A 16,135-nucleotide genomic window follows, 5' to 3' on the forward strand; every position below is an offset into this window, starting at 1 on the left:
TAATCCAAAATTGAATATAATAAAGGGACCAAAACCATAGTTATTTTGATCTAATTAGAGAGAGAAAAATCCCTAAAAAGAGTGTTGAAAGTTGACAATGATATAGAAGCAAATACATATAACTGCATGCTTGGGAAATACTTCAAGCTAGACAACAACCTTGATTGTGTTACTTAGATGTTATATATATTCCTATTGCTTTAATTAATTAGGGAATTGGCCAATTAAAGCTTTTTAAATGCCATAAATAATCGGTGAGTGGGAACTCTTTTCAATGGGAGTTTGAACTTTAATTAGTCCAACGGTTTCCCATATCTTAATATGGGTAAAGTATACAAATGATCCCCGACTATAAGATAATACTTTGTTGAGTCCATTGACTATTAAAAGTTATAAGATGATCCCTCAACTATAGGACATTACTTTATTTAATACATCGACTATTAAAGTTATAAAATGATTATCTGACTATTCATATGTTCCAAACTCATCATTTTCCGCTAAAAAATGGATGGTCATCTGAGCTAAATGTTAATCTGTTGATTGTGATATGATAAAATCATATTTTCATAATATCCATTGGCACCGTCGTTGCTTTCAAGCACTGACTCGACGGTATAATCTTTCAAGCTCTAGATCAATTATATAATATAAACAGAGAATCGATTCATAAAATACAATTCAAATGGTTTTAGGATTAGATTTATTATATCTCAGTCAACAAATTAATGTCCACCTCAAACAACCGCCAATTTTTTTAACTGAAAATAACGAGTTTTGAACATATGAATAGGCGGATGACAATTTTATAACTTTTAATAGTCAAATGACTAAACAAAACAACATCCTATTGACAATGACCATTTTATAACTTTTAATAGTCAGATGACTCACAAAGCAATACCTTATAGCCGGGACACCATTTGTGTACTTTACCGTACAATATTATGTACCACTCAAACGATCTTAGTAGTTAAATGAATGTTTGTTATCATTAAAAGTTTTACGTTAAAGCAAGTTGTCTGCAAAAGTATTTGAACGTTCATTACTAAATAATTGAAAATCTTTCAGACCTATATTATTTTATAATCACATGAGAGTAATCAAAATAATAATAATAGAATACTATATATAAATAGCGTCAAAATTAGATTGGGTTGGCGGCTTATTCTGTAACCACTTGAATCTTGGAGGTTATATACTCCTATTGCTTTCTTAACACGATTGCTGGTAGATTATCAGACATCCTCTCTTTAATGTCATGATTCAATTCGTCTAGATAAGATATAAAAGCATGATATAATATAATATAATATATTTTGTTAATACCAGAAGAAATCAGTGGTTAACTTTTTACATCTATTTTTTATTATTCATTTATAAATTTAATCGATGATTACTCATAGTTTGAGAGCTAATCGTTGATTTCTTGAATCATGGGTATGAGTTTACGATGAGAATGTCTTGAGATTGAATGGTGAAAAATGCCATACATTACATTTTATAAATGAATGTAGACTGTTAAAAGAGGGATAAAAAGTACATTTATCCCACATCTGAAAGAAAACGAGAGGTCCTAAAGTTTAAAAATGGTGTTATACATTCTATTATACACATTTTTAAGAGAAAAACATAATAGTCCCGTGATATATCATCGCCTCTCAAATTGATGATTATTTGATTATTTTGTTGATTTACACCTACTTTGAACTCTTGAGTTAATTCTCTCGTCTTGATACATGTTTATAATCACCCCCATTAACATATTTTATTATTATGTTTAGTCTTTGACTATATCTTTTATATTTTTTAAATTATTGGTATATTTTTTAATTATTTTATTGCATAATAATGTTTTATGGAATGAATAAGATATTTCTAAAATTATATTACATATTTATCAATTGAACTTAATTAATCAAATACTTATAATTAAAATTATAAAAAAAATTAAATAAACATATTTAACGATTTACTTTGTGTTATTAGTTACATAACTAACATGTAACAACATTAAATATATCACATAAATGTAATATTAGACAATTTTAAAAATATATAACACATCTGAATTGAAAATAAATAATGTAAAAAGGAGTTTATTAATTGAACAAGCTACGGGCCAGATTGGTGGCTAGCTCGAGTCGACTGTTCTTCGCTCGACATCTTGACGATAAGAATCTCAAACATAAGCAAGATAAAATAAGTTGGAAATTAAGAAACAAATGCAATGCCCATTTTCCCATGTTTCCTTCACATTTCTCAACCACACCCCTACCCATGATCATGTCTCTCTTATCACTCCATAAAAAAAATTATGTTTTGTGTGAGATTATTTAAATATTGTGATAAGATATTGTTTTTATTTTCAGTGATAGATCTAGAAATGATTTTAAGAGTGGTCACATATATATTAATAATATAAATTTTTTCTATGAAGTAGACATAAATAAAATTTTAGAGTGGACATCATCAATACACTAAATAATTAATCGAAAAAATCGAATTTCAAGAAAAATACATGTCCACCTTAATATACTATGGATTCATCACCTAATTAATTTAATTAGGACCAAATTAAAATAAGTGTAAATATCAATGATTAGTTTATTATTATACATATTTTATTAACTGCCACATCATATGTAATTTATATTTTAAAGATAACGATCAACTAATTACTTTTTTAAATCATATGATTATTTTTTGTAACTCTTCATAATTAGAGGACTCGATAAAAATATTTTATAATTAGAGGACTCGATAAAAATATCCTATAATTAGAGGACTATTTACATATTTTACCCTAAACAATTATAAACCTTGTGAAACAAGGTTCAAGGAGAAAAACCCAGGCATGGTTATAATTTTGTGGCTTTTCAAGTTTTTTCAATTACGAACACATTAGGCAATAAACAAAATGCGTTTGGAAATCCGAGGAAACATGTTATTCTGTTCATGGAATCTCGAGATTGATGAAAGCAAATACCCATGTACGTACTGCAATAACCCAACAAGAAACACCATCACTGATCCTCCAGCTCTGAATATCGTGTTTATATATATATTTCTAATTCGAACCCTCGGTTTATGCACTCCAATATCACCACACGGCGGCACTTGGCACCCATGCAGCGGCGGCGGGTCGTGGTTCGATAAACCTCGTGCGCATTCTAGAATATAGTTACTTCGTTTTTCCACAGTATACCATCATATATTAAATGGATTAATTAAAGGTAGTTAAATCATGCGAACAGCCTGGAGAGTGGAGATTGATTGGCAAAATCTTTTGGGTCTTAATCTTAGCAACTCAAATAATATTGGATTTTCAAGTTTTCCTTTTCCCCCAGCAGGGTACACTGGACAGTAGCAGTCACATGGCAAGTAGACGAACCGGATAGTAAAATATATATAGACAAATGGTGTGATGTGAAGGGCTTTTATTGTCATTTTCTTCCCTTTTTTTTCATTATCAGAACTTATTGTCATTTTCGTTAGTGAAGAAAGAAAACTGTGTAGGGAACTGCTTTGTACTAGTCTCTGAGAAGAAGATATATATATATATATATATGATATGATATATTAAGAGAGAAAGGACAAAAACTGTTGGTGAGCAGCTAAAAATGGCTGCAAATGCTGTGGTGGAGAATCTGGTACTACAGTATTACTACTTGTTTACGTAGCCGACAACTACCTGCATAACTTTTTGTGCCAGTGGTACTCTTGTCCCTTTATATTGTTAGTGTATCTGTATGTATGTGTGGCATTGCAATTTGCAAGATTCTCTCATGCATGATTCTTTTGTCTAGATCTTAATGCTAACAGTCAGCGGTGGTATTGCCCACCTGAAAGTTATTCTTTTGTGTATATGCCGTTGCAATTTGCAACTTCCTCGCATGCACGATTCTCTCAAGATGGATTTAGTCTCGAGTATGACGGTAAGGAGATTCGAATTTGATGGATTTCGATTGATTTGATTCCGATAAAAAAATGATTTATATTGAGTCGAGTTTTTTAGAAAATAAGTTAGGATTGATTAAGATTTAAGTTTAGGATGAAAAATATCTTACCCCGAAAAATAAAAAAATTATATTTTATAAATTTAGAGATAATTATAATAATATCATTCCCTATATTATTTTTTCAATTATATCCTTATTTTATAGAATAAAATTAAGATTTTTTAAATAAATATTTTTTGTACTAGATCGGATTGGATCAGGTTCGGGGTTTGTTTTAAAAGATGGGTTAGGTTTTAGGTCATGTGAAATCACCCTAAATTCGGGATAAATCCAATTTTGGGTGGAGATTATATATTTTTCAGGTCGAGTCGGATTGACTGAAATCCTGACCCAACTCAATCCATGCCCATCCCTACTATTAAGCCCAATTTCAAACCTCAAAATTCAATATATATATATTAAAATGGCGTATCAATCGTAATTTAACCTAAATATTATTTTTATTTATCATATAAAAATTATTTAACTTGGTACGACAATTAAATGTTGTTAACTCTAAGTTCTAAATTCGACCCCTTTAAAGTCATTCATATTTTCTTTAAGGTTAATTAATTTGATGATGACATGTATTATTATCTTATTTGAGAGTTAAATTTATTAAATTATTAAAAATTAAAAGATCGAATTGAAATAACGTAAATATTGATGATTAAATTATTCTTTAGATCAAGACTCAATCGATAAAATGTATAAATTTAAAGACTAAAACTATTATTAAATCATATCACAACATCGTCTATGTTAAATTTTAACAAAATAATATTATAAAATGACTAAAATAGAAAAAAAAGAAAGTAATGTTAATAATAAAATTTACAGAAAAAATAGTTTAGTGACCAAAGAAGAAACATAATAGTTGGATGACTAATAGTGGAGTTTGCCCTTAGAAAAACCGTGTGTTCGTTTTAACTGGCAAGTGAAAACAAGAGTTTTGCCATTTCCTCCAAAGGAAACGAAAGATTAGTACCGCTACCGAAACCCGCAATTGGCTGGAACTGCCGCTGGACGTGACGGCGTCGATTCTCTCTCGGCTAGGTGCAATTGAGATCCTGAACAGCGCCCGATACGTGTGCTCTCGGTGGCGAAACATCTGCAAAGACCCATCAATGTGGAAATCCATTGACATGCGGAACTTGGGTGATTTACATTATATGGAATATGACCCCGAGAAGATGTACGTCCACGCCGTCAATCGCAGCTGCGGCCGCTTACTTGATATCAATATTGAATATTTTGGTACCTATGAACTTCTGTTTTATATCTCTGAGCGGTAAAGTTTCTTTTTATATATAATCTCTATTTCAGGCTACCTTGTCCAACTTATTTATGCACATCGTTCTTAAGCAATTCAAGCTTTGGCTCATTATATATTTTTCCTCAATGTACTTTCAATGCTAATGCGGTTAGAGATGTATCGACGGAGTGATGCGTCATATCCCTAAAAATTTTAAATTCTAATTCTCTTATATTTTACGTAGTTTCTTTATATTTTTTAATAATTTTTTTAGTTCATACTCCCTGACATAAATTCTTACGTCCATCCCTATATGAGGTGTTTACTCGAAATGTGTTCATAACCTGGCTTTTAGCTTTGGCAACTTCAACTGCAATTAATTACTGAAGAATTTCAAAATGATGTTTCAGCATGAAGAGACAATGACAATAGAGTTGGTTGTTTGGTTGCATTGATACTTTTCACTCACCTCTTATTTTTGTTCTATAACAGTACTAAAATGGTTATTCGTCTGTTTGCAACTGCTGTTGCCTACCATTGCTCTTCTTTTAGTCTTCAAATGCTGCTTTTCACAGGTCTACTCATCTCAAGCGTCTTCGACTATTTTCTTGCTATGACATTTCAGGCGAAGGGTTAAGCGAAGCAGCTTTAAAACTTCCGTTCTGGAAGAGCTTGAAATTTTCATATGTCCTGTTTCGAAACAGGCTCTGGAAACTATCGGTCGCAGTTGCCCTCTCTTGAAACCATTCAAATACAATCTTCAACAAGACAAAAGCTTCCACTATGCCTGAATTAGGCCGCCTCCAACTTTTGGGGAATGGGTTGACAAACGAAGGTTTGCAGGCCATTCTCGACGGTTGTCCTCACCTTGATTTGCGTCAATGTTTCAATGTTCATCTAGGGGGAACTTGGAGAAAACATGTGTTGAACGCATAAAAAACGTACGGCGCCCTTATGATTCGACTCATGATTATGAGTTCGATGCAGGAGTTCATGAGACCGAGTCATCAGATGAAGATTATCATCCGTATGGAGTTTCAGACGACGACTTATTGGCCAATGGTTATGAATGATTATTCTGAGTTTGCAGGTGCCAGTGATTTCTCTGATTATGATGATTATACGTTTGGAATTTTAGATTTCGCCTTAATGGCAGCAGGTCTCAGCGACTTCTCTGATTCTGATGAATAAATTGTTTTCGAATGATGCCATGGGGCAGGGGACAACACCTCCGGTGTCCAGAGAAATCAGGCAGCTTTTAATCCTTGATATATTTTGGACATTTTCTCTGTGTTTGTGTTTGACTACTACATTTGCAAGCTACTTATGTCGGAGCATTAGGTTATAAAAGTGGGTTGTTTAAACTTGAACTCGCCTCTAAAATGATTTTGTCAACCTCAAAACCGTTTTAGCCTTGTTCCGTGCACCTCTTATGCATACTATGGTGCTTTTAATAGTAGACATTTCCATTTTCAAAAAATAATAGATAGAAAAACTTCTTTGCTGTATAAACGTAAGTGAATAAGTGGATTTGATTTAAAAAATATTATGAGGAATTGGGTGATGGAAAAGATTATTATCAACTATTAAGAGAACAATTGGGTGATGGAAAAGATGATTATCAACTATTAAGAGGAATAATTTTTTCGTAATGATATACTCACGCTTGATTTAAAAAATATCCCCTTTACGTGTAATAAAGTATTATATCATTTTTTTGGGTGTTATCTTGGGAATGTCACTTCCTTCTATTCTTTTAGGTATTAAACAATTCTCTCTCTTTTAAGATAAGAATACCCCTAAAATAGTAGAACTATTTCAATATAATCCTTCCTTTCGTATATAATTACACATATATATATATATATATCTATTTTATTTGTTTTATTTTTTATTATGATGTCAAATAATAGCAATATATATTAATTTTTTTTTATATTTAAAGAAATAAAAATAGAAATAATAACAAAATATATATTAAATTATTTCTATAAAAAATTAGAAAAATATATGAATTATAAAAAGTAGAAAAATATATTTTTAAACTTTTTTGTAAATATTTTTCACTTTAATTTTAAGGATTTAACTTATTAATAAGGAAATATATCTCAAAGGTAATTTGGTAAAATATATAGTTATCTTTATCTTATATTCTTCCAACTAAACATTGTAATATTACATTCATGTTTAGCAAATCAAACAAGCTAATACAATATTTTCAATAATATGTCAAGTAAGGTTATATTTCGATAATTTTATTCTCAAAAATAATATTATATTTCGTGAATCAAACAACCTTAAAATAAAATTTAAAAGTCTGATAAAGAATTGAGTGTCTATAATAATAATAAAAAATCGATAAATTTATTAAAACCTGTATAAAATAAATTGATCATCAATTGATTTTGTTTCATTCCATACAAGTTTTATTGTGGAAAGAAGTGGGTGATACGTCTTCAAACGAATCCATGAAAAAAAAATGTTTATGATGACCACTGCAAATAGTCAGGGCCGACCCCAATACCTATGCCACCTGGGCCTTAGCCCAGGGCAGTATGTATTGAGGGGCAGTAGCAAAACGTAAAATCCCATATGCAGTCATTGAATTTCATTCATCAAATAAAATGTGCAAACCATTTTACTTCTAAACAGTAACGGAAAAGACTATAAAATGGACCTTGTCTGATTTATTTCAATTTGGTTTAAAGTCCAAAATACTAAACCTACTACTTTCAATAGCCCTCTGGCCTCTTAGCTCTTGCTATTGCAACTTGGCCACTTGTACTGCTTGATATCAATATTATATGCTCGGCCTTTACAGGTGTAATCTTCCATCAATGTATCTATGGTACTGGTATGTTGACTTTCTTATGTGTTTTTTTAGTGAAAAAGACTTCACTTGATGTGTTTACTGTTCTTGAATTTTTGTTCAAAATTTGAGTGTTTGATCTATTTTGATTTATATTCTGATTGAGAATTATATTTTTTCGAATTTAATGAATCAAATTCATGTATTTAACATTTCATTAACACATTGAGCATCCACAATCTTAAATCCATTTAAAGTGGAACATATATATATATATTTACAAAGCCATAGCAACATAAAGGTAGCCTGCAACATTCACTTCCAGAAATAGGGAGGAGAAACAGATTCTTCAAAACAAGTAAACTAGTAAAATAATCTTGTTCTGCAAACAAAGCTCTATAGAACTGATTCTGATCCCTTTGACACCCATAGATTACACCATCTTTCTCCCGTTGATCTAAAAACTGACGATAAAATATTCAACCACGGAAGAAGAGTATAGGTGCATAAAATTATTATTTCGCCCAGGGTATTAAAACTCATCGGACCGGCTCTGTAAATAGTATTTTGTACAAGTTTATGGGAGGTTTTGGTTATTTGATTATTGTATGTTTTTGTTTATTTTCTTCCTAGGATAGAGTTTGATATAATCACAATTGATCAAGAAGACATTTATTTATTATCATGCTGATTTTTTAGGAACGAACTAGAATTTTATGTTAAAGGGAACGAACTTATAAAATTTTAAACAGACGAAAATATATTTTCAACTAAAAATACAAAAAGATATTTAAATTATATAAAAAATTAAAATTTTTAAGGAGTGTGATCGCGCCCATCCTCCCTCTTTTATGTCCATCGTTATGATTTTTCTTACTTTAAACCTTTAGATTGAATTTAGATAAATGATTTACGTTCGTGGATACCTCTAAAGTTTCACTTTGTATAGATTACAGTAATCTATCCATGTTTTCTTTAATCTAAAAATCGAAACTTTCCTGTTAAAACTGTTGTTTTTCCTCTTTATAGTTTCGTTTTTTGCTTTTAAATCTCGACGAGGAGTTCAAAACAGCAATACCCACAGCCTTAGATCTAAAAAAAATAATCAAACAAACTCTTTGTTTGATTTCAAACTTGTTGGGGGTTCTGTTCTGTTTTTATTCTAGATTTTTGGGTGTCGGTCTAAATTTCTAAAACCGTTTTCTCTTTCTTTGTTTTTGAATTTCTAAGTAATTATATTCATGCCTTTGTACTGTGATTAATTTGGTTTCTGTTTTAGTTTTTTGGATCTGGGTTATGCTTGCTTTCACAAACGCAGACAAATATCGCATAAAAGGAGGAACTTCTAGGCCGGGACTGGGATCTACTTTCGCTTCCCTCCTACGCTTATCCTTTTGCTCTCTTCCTTTGTTTTTAGCTCCGCAAATCCTCAGATCTACTCTTTCACTCACCTGATTTTCGTTTCTCGGAAGCTGGAGATCCAGAAAGGAAAGCGTGGAACCTTCTCTCTCTCCTAATATTCATGGGAGTTGCTTGTGCTTTTTGTTTTTTTTTTTGCAGGTGAACGTTACCGCAATCATATTCCACCGGTGATCTCTACAGGCGACTCCGGCTACTCCATTAAAGTTTCACAGCAGAACTTTCGTCAAAAAATAATTCCGTCAAAAAATAGCAATATTTCATACTTGTTGGCCAGGTACATATATTAGTCGGCCAGATATTTAAACAGATTTTAACGCGAAGATTTTTATACATGAATTATTTCTCATTACACAAACACATATTAAGATTCTTTAATTATATAATTATTTATTTATTTATAGATGCATTATATTTTATGTTTATTTTTAATTTTTTTAACTATCGGAGATATTTTAACAGAAGTTACTTTCAACCTAATGTTAGGATAGTCTATTACTCTACCTCTCTTTATCCTATTGTATATGAGAATAGGGTTTTGTTGTTGTATTTACATTTGTGAATAGTTTTTTCACGTCGTTCGAGTCTAATTTGTAAGTTTTCGATTTTATTTTAATATTTTTATCATCTTTTGTGGTTCGTTTATTTATTTAGTCAGATATATTTGTATCTATGTTTTATTTTAATTTATTTAATTAGATTTTTAATATTTTCCTTATATAGTTATTTTGTGATATTAAATGACTAATTTTATTGTGTTAATAACTATAAAAAAATATTTTATTATGTGTTTAGTTTACAATTATAATTATAAATTTTAATTATAATTTAGATATTTTTATTTTTAATAAAACTAACTACTTCTATGAAAAAACAATATTATTCATTTATCCTTACTTTTTAAAGATTTCTTAATTCATTAGTTAAAAACTAATTCCTTACCTTAACTAGCCGTTACCCTTTGCTTTTCTCCAATGGCTGCTTCAATGGGGTCTTTTCCTTTTCTCTTTTCAACCCCCATTTCTTCTAGTTCTTTAATTTTGACACACTAACATAACACAGCCTATAAGCTTGATGGCACCTCTCTTCAGTCCAGCTTCAGAAAACCGTTTCTGGAGCACTCTTGGTAATAGGGTCTATGCAAGCTTAAATAATCTGAACCCAAAAATAGTACTCTAAAATATGTTTTTCAGGTTAAAATTACTTTTTAAAATATTGAAATTTCAAGTTTTAATTAATTTTTTGAATAATTTTATTTATTTATTTTAGTTTACATCGTTAATTCTTTTATATTTTCAAAAATACTAGTAAAATAAGTATTTTATCTATTAAAAATATTTTTTAACAATAGCTCTAAACACTTAAATTTTAAATTAAATAATCCAAAAATACTTGTCAAAATTAATTTTTTAAAATATTTTATACTTCACGTTTTAAAAACAATATCAAATTAACCCTAAAAAGTTCATCAAATAGTCATGCAGAAGGTTACGGGTTAACATGTATTCAAACATGCATACGCACGAAGTATATATATATATGGAAAAAAACTATTTTTTATAGAGAAAATAACCTCAGTGACCAAAAATCCTAGATAATATACGATTGTGACCAACTTTTTTTTGATTTACGAAAATGACCAACAAAATCGCAATGCGATCTCTAATTCACATTGCGATCACCACTATCGCAAATTCGCGTTGCATTTCGCGTTGCGATAGTTGAAAATCGCGTTGCGATTTTTCATTTAGCGTTGCGATAGCCTACAGTTGTCGTTGCGATTTTTCAAATTCGTTGCGATAGTCTACAGTTGTTGTTGCGATAGTCTACAGTTGTCGTTGCGATTTTGTAAATTCGCATTGCGATCTCCACTATCGCAAATTCGCGTTGCATTTCGCGTTGCGATAGTTGAAAATCGTGTTGCATTTCGCGTTGCGATAGTTGAAAATCGCGTTGCGATTTTCCATTTCGCATTGCGATAGTTGAAAATCGCGTTGCGATTTTCTATTTCGTTGCGATAGTCTACAGTTGTCGTTGCGTTTTTCAAATTCGTTGCGAAAATTCGTTGTGATAGTTAAAAAAAGATTTTGTTTCTTAAGAATTTTCTCTAAAAAGATAGTATCCGCGCGGACCACGACCACGAGACGAGACGGACGGCGGCGGCGGCGGCGCGCGAGAGTCCCCCTTGTTCTCTATCACTCAACAAGGAAGTGGGAAAGCCAAGCCTTAAATATCATTCTCAATAGTGTTTCCAATACTATGTGGGATTGAGCATTACCAACACTTGTTTCCAATACAATGTGATTATTCAGGAAACAATTAACAATCATGCACCTTAAAACAACTGAATCAGCAACCAATTGCATTAGTATTATACGATTAAATGTCATAATTAAAAGTCAATCTACAATCAATCGCGATTATTGCAATTTTAAGCAAAACATTCAAAAATAATATCACTATTTAAGGCTCAATCCTACATAGTATTAGGAACAAGTGTTGGTAATGCTCAAATCCCAGATAGTATTGGAAATACTATTAGGAATGGTATTTAAGGCTTGGCTTTCCCACTTCCTTGTTGAATGATAGAGAACAAGGGGGACTCTCGCGCGCCGCCGCCGTCTCGTCTCGTCTCGTCTCGGGTCGTTGTCGTGGTCGTGGTAATAGTAATAGTAATAGTAATACGTGTCTTCGACACGTCCGCGCGGATACTATATTTTTAGAGAAAATTCTTAAGAAACAAAATCTTTTTTTTAACTATCACAACGAATTTTCGCAACGAATTTGGAAAATCGCAACGACAACTGTAGACTATCGCAACGAATTTGGAAAATCGCAACGAAATGGAAAATCGCAACGCGAAATGCAATGCGAATTTGCGATAGTGGAGATCGCAATGCGAATTAAAGATCGCATTGCGATTTTGTTGGTCATTTTCGTAAATTTAAAAAAAATTTGGTCAAAATCGTATATTATCTAGGATTTTTGGTCATTGAGGTTATTTTCTCTTTTTTATATCTATATTTGTTTCAAACAAGTTGTCATATTCCATTCTCGTTCTCACCCCAAATCCATAGTTTGCCATTAGCTCCAAATTTTTTTTTCCAAAAAAAAAGAAGTGCACAGCAGTTTGACAAGTGCCCAAGATTGGGATAATTGGGTCATCTTATCATTGATAAATTTAGAAAGATTGACCTTGTTTGGGTTGCTAAATCAGAATAAGGAAGCAGTTGTTGACCAACACCATCACGTATTTTGTTTTAAGGTTTACGTTTACCATTACGAGGAAATAGAGCTGGACCTACTTTCCTAAACCAAACATTTCTATTTTCTAGTTAATCGGTGCGGTTATTAAGAAGAACATTATGGGTGTCCATGCAAAAAAAAATGGTATAAGACGGATTTTGATCTGATCGATATAATAGGGATTTATTTTTTATATAATTTATGTTTAGAGAGAACTTATGGTATTTTGTTATAAGATCAATGCGGAAATATTATTTTTATATCTTTATATATTATTAGTTATATGCCTAAACTCTTCACTAATTTTGTACTCTTAACTCCACACATTGACTGAACAAAGAAAAAGCGTCTGGAAATAGCTTGAAAAGAAAATATATTCATTACTTCAACTGCTACAACGATATTGGAAGAGGAGTCAACCCAACCCAAACCACGTTCATGCTTCTTATTGGCCATCACATCAAAATACTTAAATGCCCTTTTTAAATATTCAGACCATGAATTTAAATAACGATTTATTATTGGAATAACCGTCGTTATATAACAGTTTTGGTTTCGTCTGAAATCTTTATATATTACCATGATATCTACAATTACCACTATAACCAGTGATAGAGCCACAACTTGTTTAGGTATGTGCCCAATTTGAAATTCAAATTTTATTTAGTTAGTTACTTATTTTATTGATGATACTTAACCTAAAATTTTGTTATTTTTTTTACTCCATTCAAAAATTTTATGTTGTTAATATATGAGAAAATAACCTCAGTGACCAAAAATCCCATATAATATACGATTTTAACCAACTTTTTCCGGATTTGCCAAAATGACCAACAAAATCGCAATGCGATCGCTAATTCGCAACGCGATCTCCATTATCGCAAATTCGCGTTGCATTTTCGCAATGCGATAGTTGAAAATCGCGTTGCGATGGTCTACAGTATCGTTGCGATTTTCCCAATTCGCAATGCGAATAAGTAAATCGCAACGCGAATTGGGAAATTCGCAATGCGAATAAGTAAATCGCAACGCGAATTGGGAAAATCGCAATGCGATACTGACTATCGCAATGCGATAATAAAAAATCGCAACGAGATACTTACTTTCGCAACGCGATACTGACTTTCGAAACGCGATTTACTTAGCGCCATTCGTATTAACGCGTATTTTTTTTTCAAATTCCAAACACGTATTTTTTCTTAATAAATCAGAAAATGAACCGTCCACAGTAATCGCACGCAACTCATAACCTCAAACCCAAAAACACAACACTCAGTCCCATCTCCATCTCTCACTCTCTACGGCGAAATCCGTCCCCATCTCCGAAGATTTCCGTCCCCATCGCCGGCGAAATCCCTCACAACCATTCACAGTCAAAAATCCCTCACAATCATTCAGAAATAGAAAATCAACCTCCGAGGGTTAGTTTTTTTATTTTTATTTTGAAATTTTTGCATTATTTTAGGTTTTTCATATTGAGACTGATGATAAGTTTACTGGTAATTTCAATAATAGATTAACCATTTCACTTAGATTTCTTATTAAATTCATTCGATTGCTGCCAATACTGCTAAACTGTTTAGCCTGTGAAGTTAGTATTTGTCTTTGCTTTGTCTTTTGGTTGAAGTAATGCAGAAGAAGAATAGTTTCGAGAATGAGAATCGCAACGCGGAAATGACTATCGCAACGAGATAATCGCAACGCGAAATAAAAATCGCAACGCGAAACCAAAATCGCATTGCGATTTTCATTTCGCATTGCGATTTTCATTTGGCGTTGCGATTTTCATTTCGCGTTGCGATTTTAATTTCGCGGTTGCGATTTTCATTTCGCGTTGCGATTGTCTGGTCGCGATAGTCATTTCGCGTTGCGATTCTCTCGTTGCGATAGTCATTTCCGCGTTGCGATTCTCATTATCTCGTTGCGATTTTCATTTCAACCAAAAAGACAGAAACAGTGTTGCAAATTTTAGTTTCAAGAATAAACTACTATTTATGTTTATTGTTTTGTTTTTGGTATATCTTGACAGTGTAATTTTTGGTATATCTAACTTGGTATGTTTATTGTTTTTTTGTAGAAATTTTTTTCGGCTTCATTGACATTAAGGAATAAAGTTAGCCTAGCCACTACAATTGCTTCGAAGCTTTCACCTGCACAAAGAAAATTGTTTGAAGAAACCTGCTTCGGGCCATGGCTGAGAGTACAGCATCCGGGTGGAGATGCTAGTTTGACCCATTTGTGGCTTCAGACCATGACTAGCGATCTACCTGACAGTATACAACGTGGTGAGGAAGAGATATGGTTTCATTTTCCACCGGCGTATACTTGTTTTGGGCGGAAGGAGTTCTGCTTAATCACTGGTCTACGATTCGGACACAATGATGTAGGCCGGTACACTCGTCATATCACCCGCCCATCATGGTTATCCAGGGTTTTTCCTGATGAGTCAATAGAGAAGCCGAACTTACACGTCGACGACATGAAGAAATTGTTTAATAAGAAAGATGGTTTTACTCGGATGAATGACGTCGATGTTGTCCGAGTATGCCTTCTACTACTTTTGTATGCCGGCTTTCTAGGCAGAGAGGCCAGACAACCTATTCCTCAGGAGCTAATATTATTGGTAGAGGACCTAAATGTAGAAGAAGAATAGTTTCTGAAAATGAAAATCGCAACACGAAAATGACTATCGCAACGAGAGAATCGCAACGCGAAACTAAAATCGCGTTGCGATTCTTGGTTGATTTAATAAGCAATCTAAGTGAAATGGTTAATCTATTATTGAAATTACCAGTAAACCTATCATCAATTTCAATATGAAAAACCTAATAATAATGCAAAAATTTCAAAAAGAAAATAATTAAAAAAACTAACCCTCGTTGGTTGATTTGGTTGATTTTCCATTTCTGATTGTGAGGGTGGCTCTGAGAGATTTAGATAGACGGATTTCGTCGGAGATGGGGACGGATTTCGTCGGAGATGGGTGAGAGAGTGAGAGATGGAGATGGGACTGAGTTGTGATTTTAGGTTTTAGGTTATGAGTTGCGATTACGGGATATACTGTGGACAGTTCAGTGTTCCAATATATTTATATTCATGTTTGGAATTTAAAAATAAAATACTTGGCCAGGATACTAATGGCGCTTTGAAAATCGCATTGCGAAAGTCAGTATCGCGTTGCGAAAGTAAGTATCTCGTTGCGATTTTTTATTATCGCATTGCGATAGTCAGTATCGCATTGCGATTTTCTCAATTCGCGTTGCGATTTACTTATTCGCATTGCGAATTTCCCAATTCGCGTTGCGATTTACTTATTCGCATTGCGAATTGGGAAAATCGCAACGATACTGTAGACCATCGCAACGCGATTTTCAACTATCGCATTGCGAAAATGCAACGCGAATT

At 32.4% G+C, this 16,135-nt stretch overlaps 1 pseudogene; it reads left to right on the forward strand.

Annotated features, from left to right (window-relative positions):
* Positions 1–3,623: 3,623 nt before the first annotated feature.
* Positions 3,624–6,449, forward strand: LOC120193987 (annotated as a pseudogene).
* The last annotated feature ends 9,686 nt before the right edge of the window (positions 6,450–16,135 follow it).

The sequence above is a fragment of the Hibiscus syriacus genome, unplaced genomic scaffold (assembly GCF_006381635.1).
Source record: "Hibiscus syriacus cultivar Baekdansim isolate YM2019G1 unplaced genomic scaffold, ASM638163v2 tig00004360_pilon, whole genome shotgun sequence".
NCBI lineage: Eukaryota > Viridiplantae > Streptophyta > Magnoliopsida > Malvales > Malvaceae > Hibiscus > Hibiscus syriacus.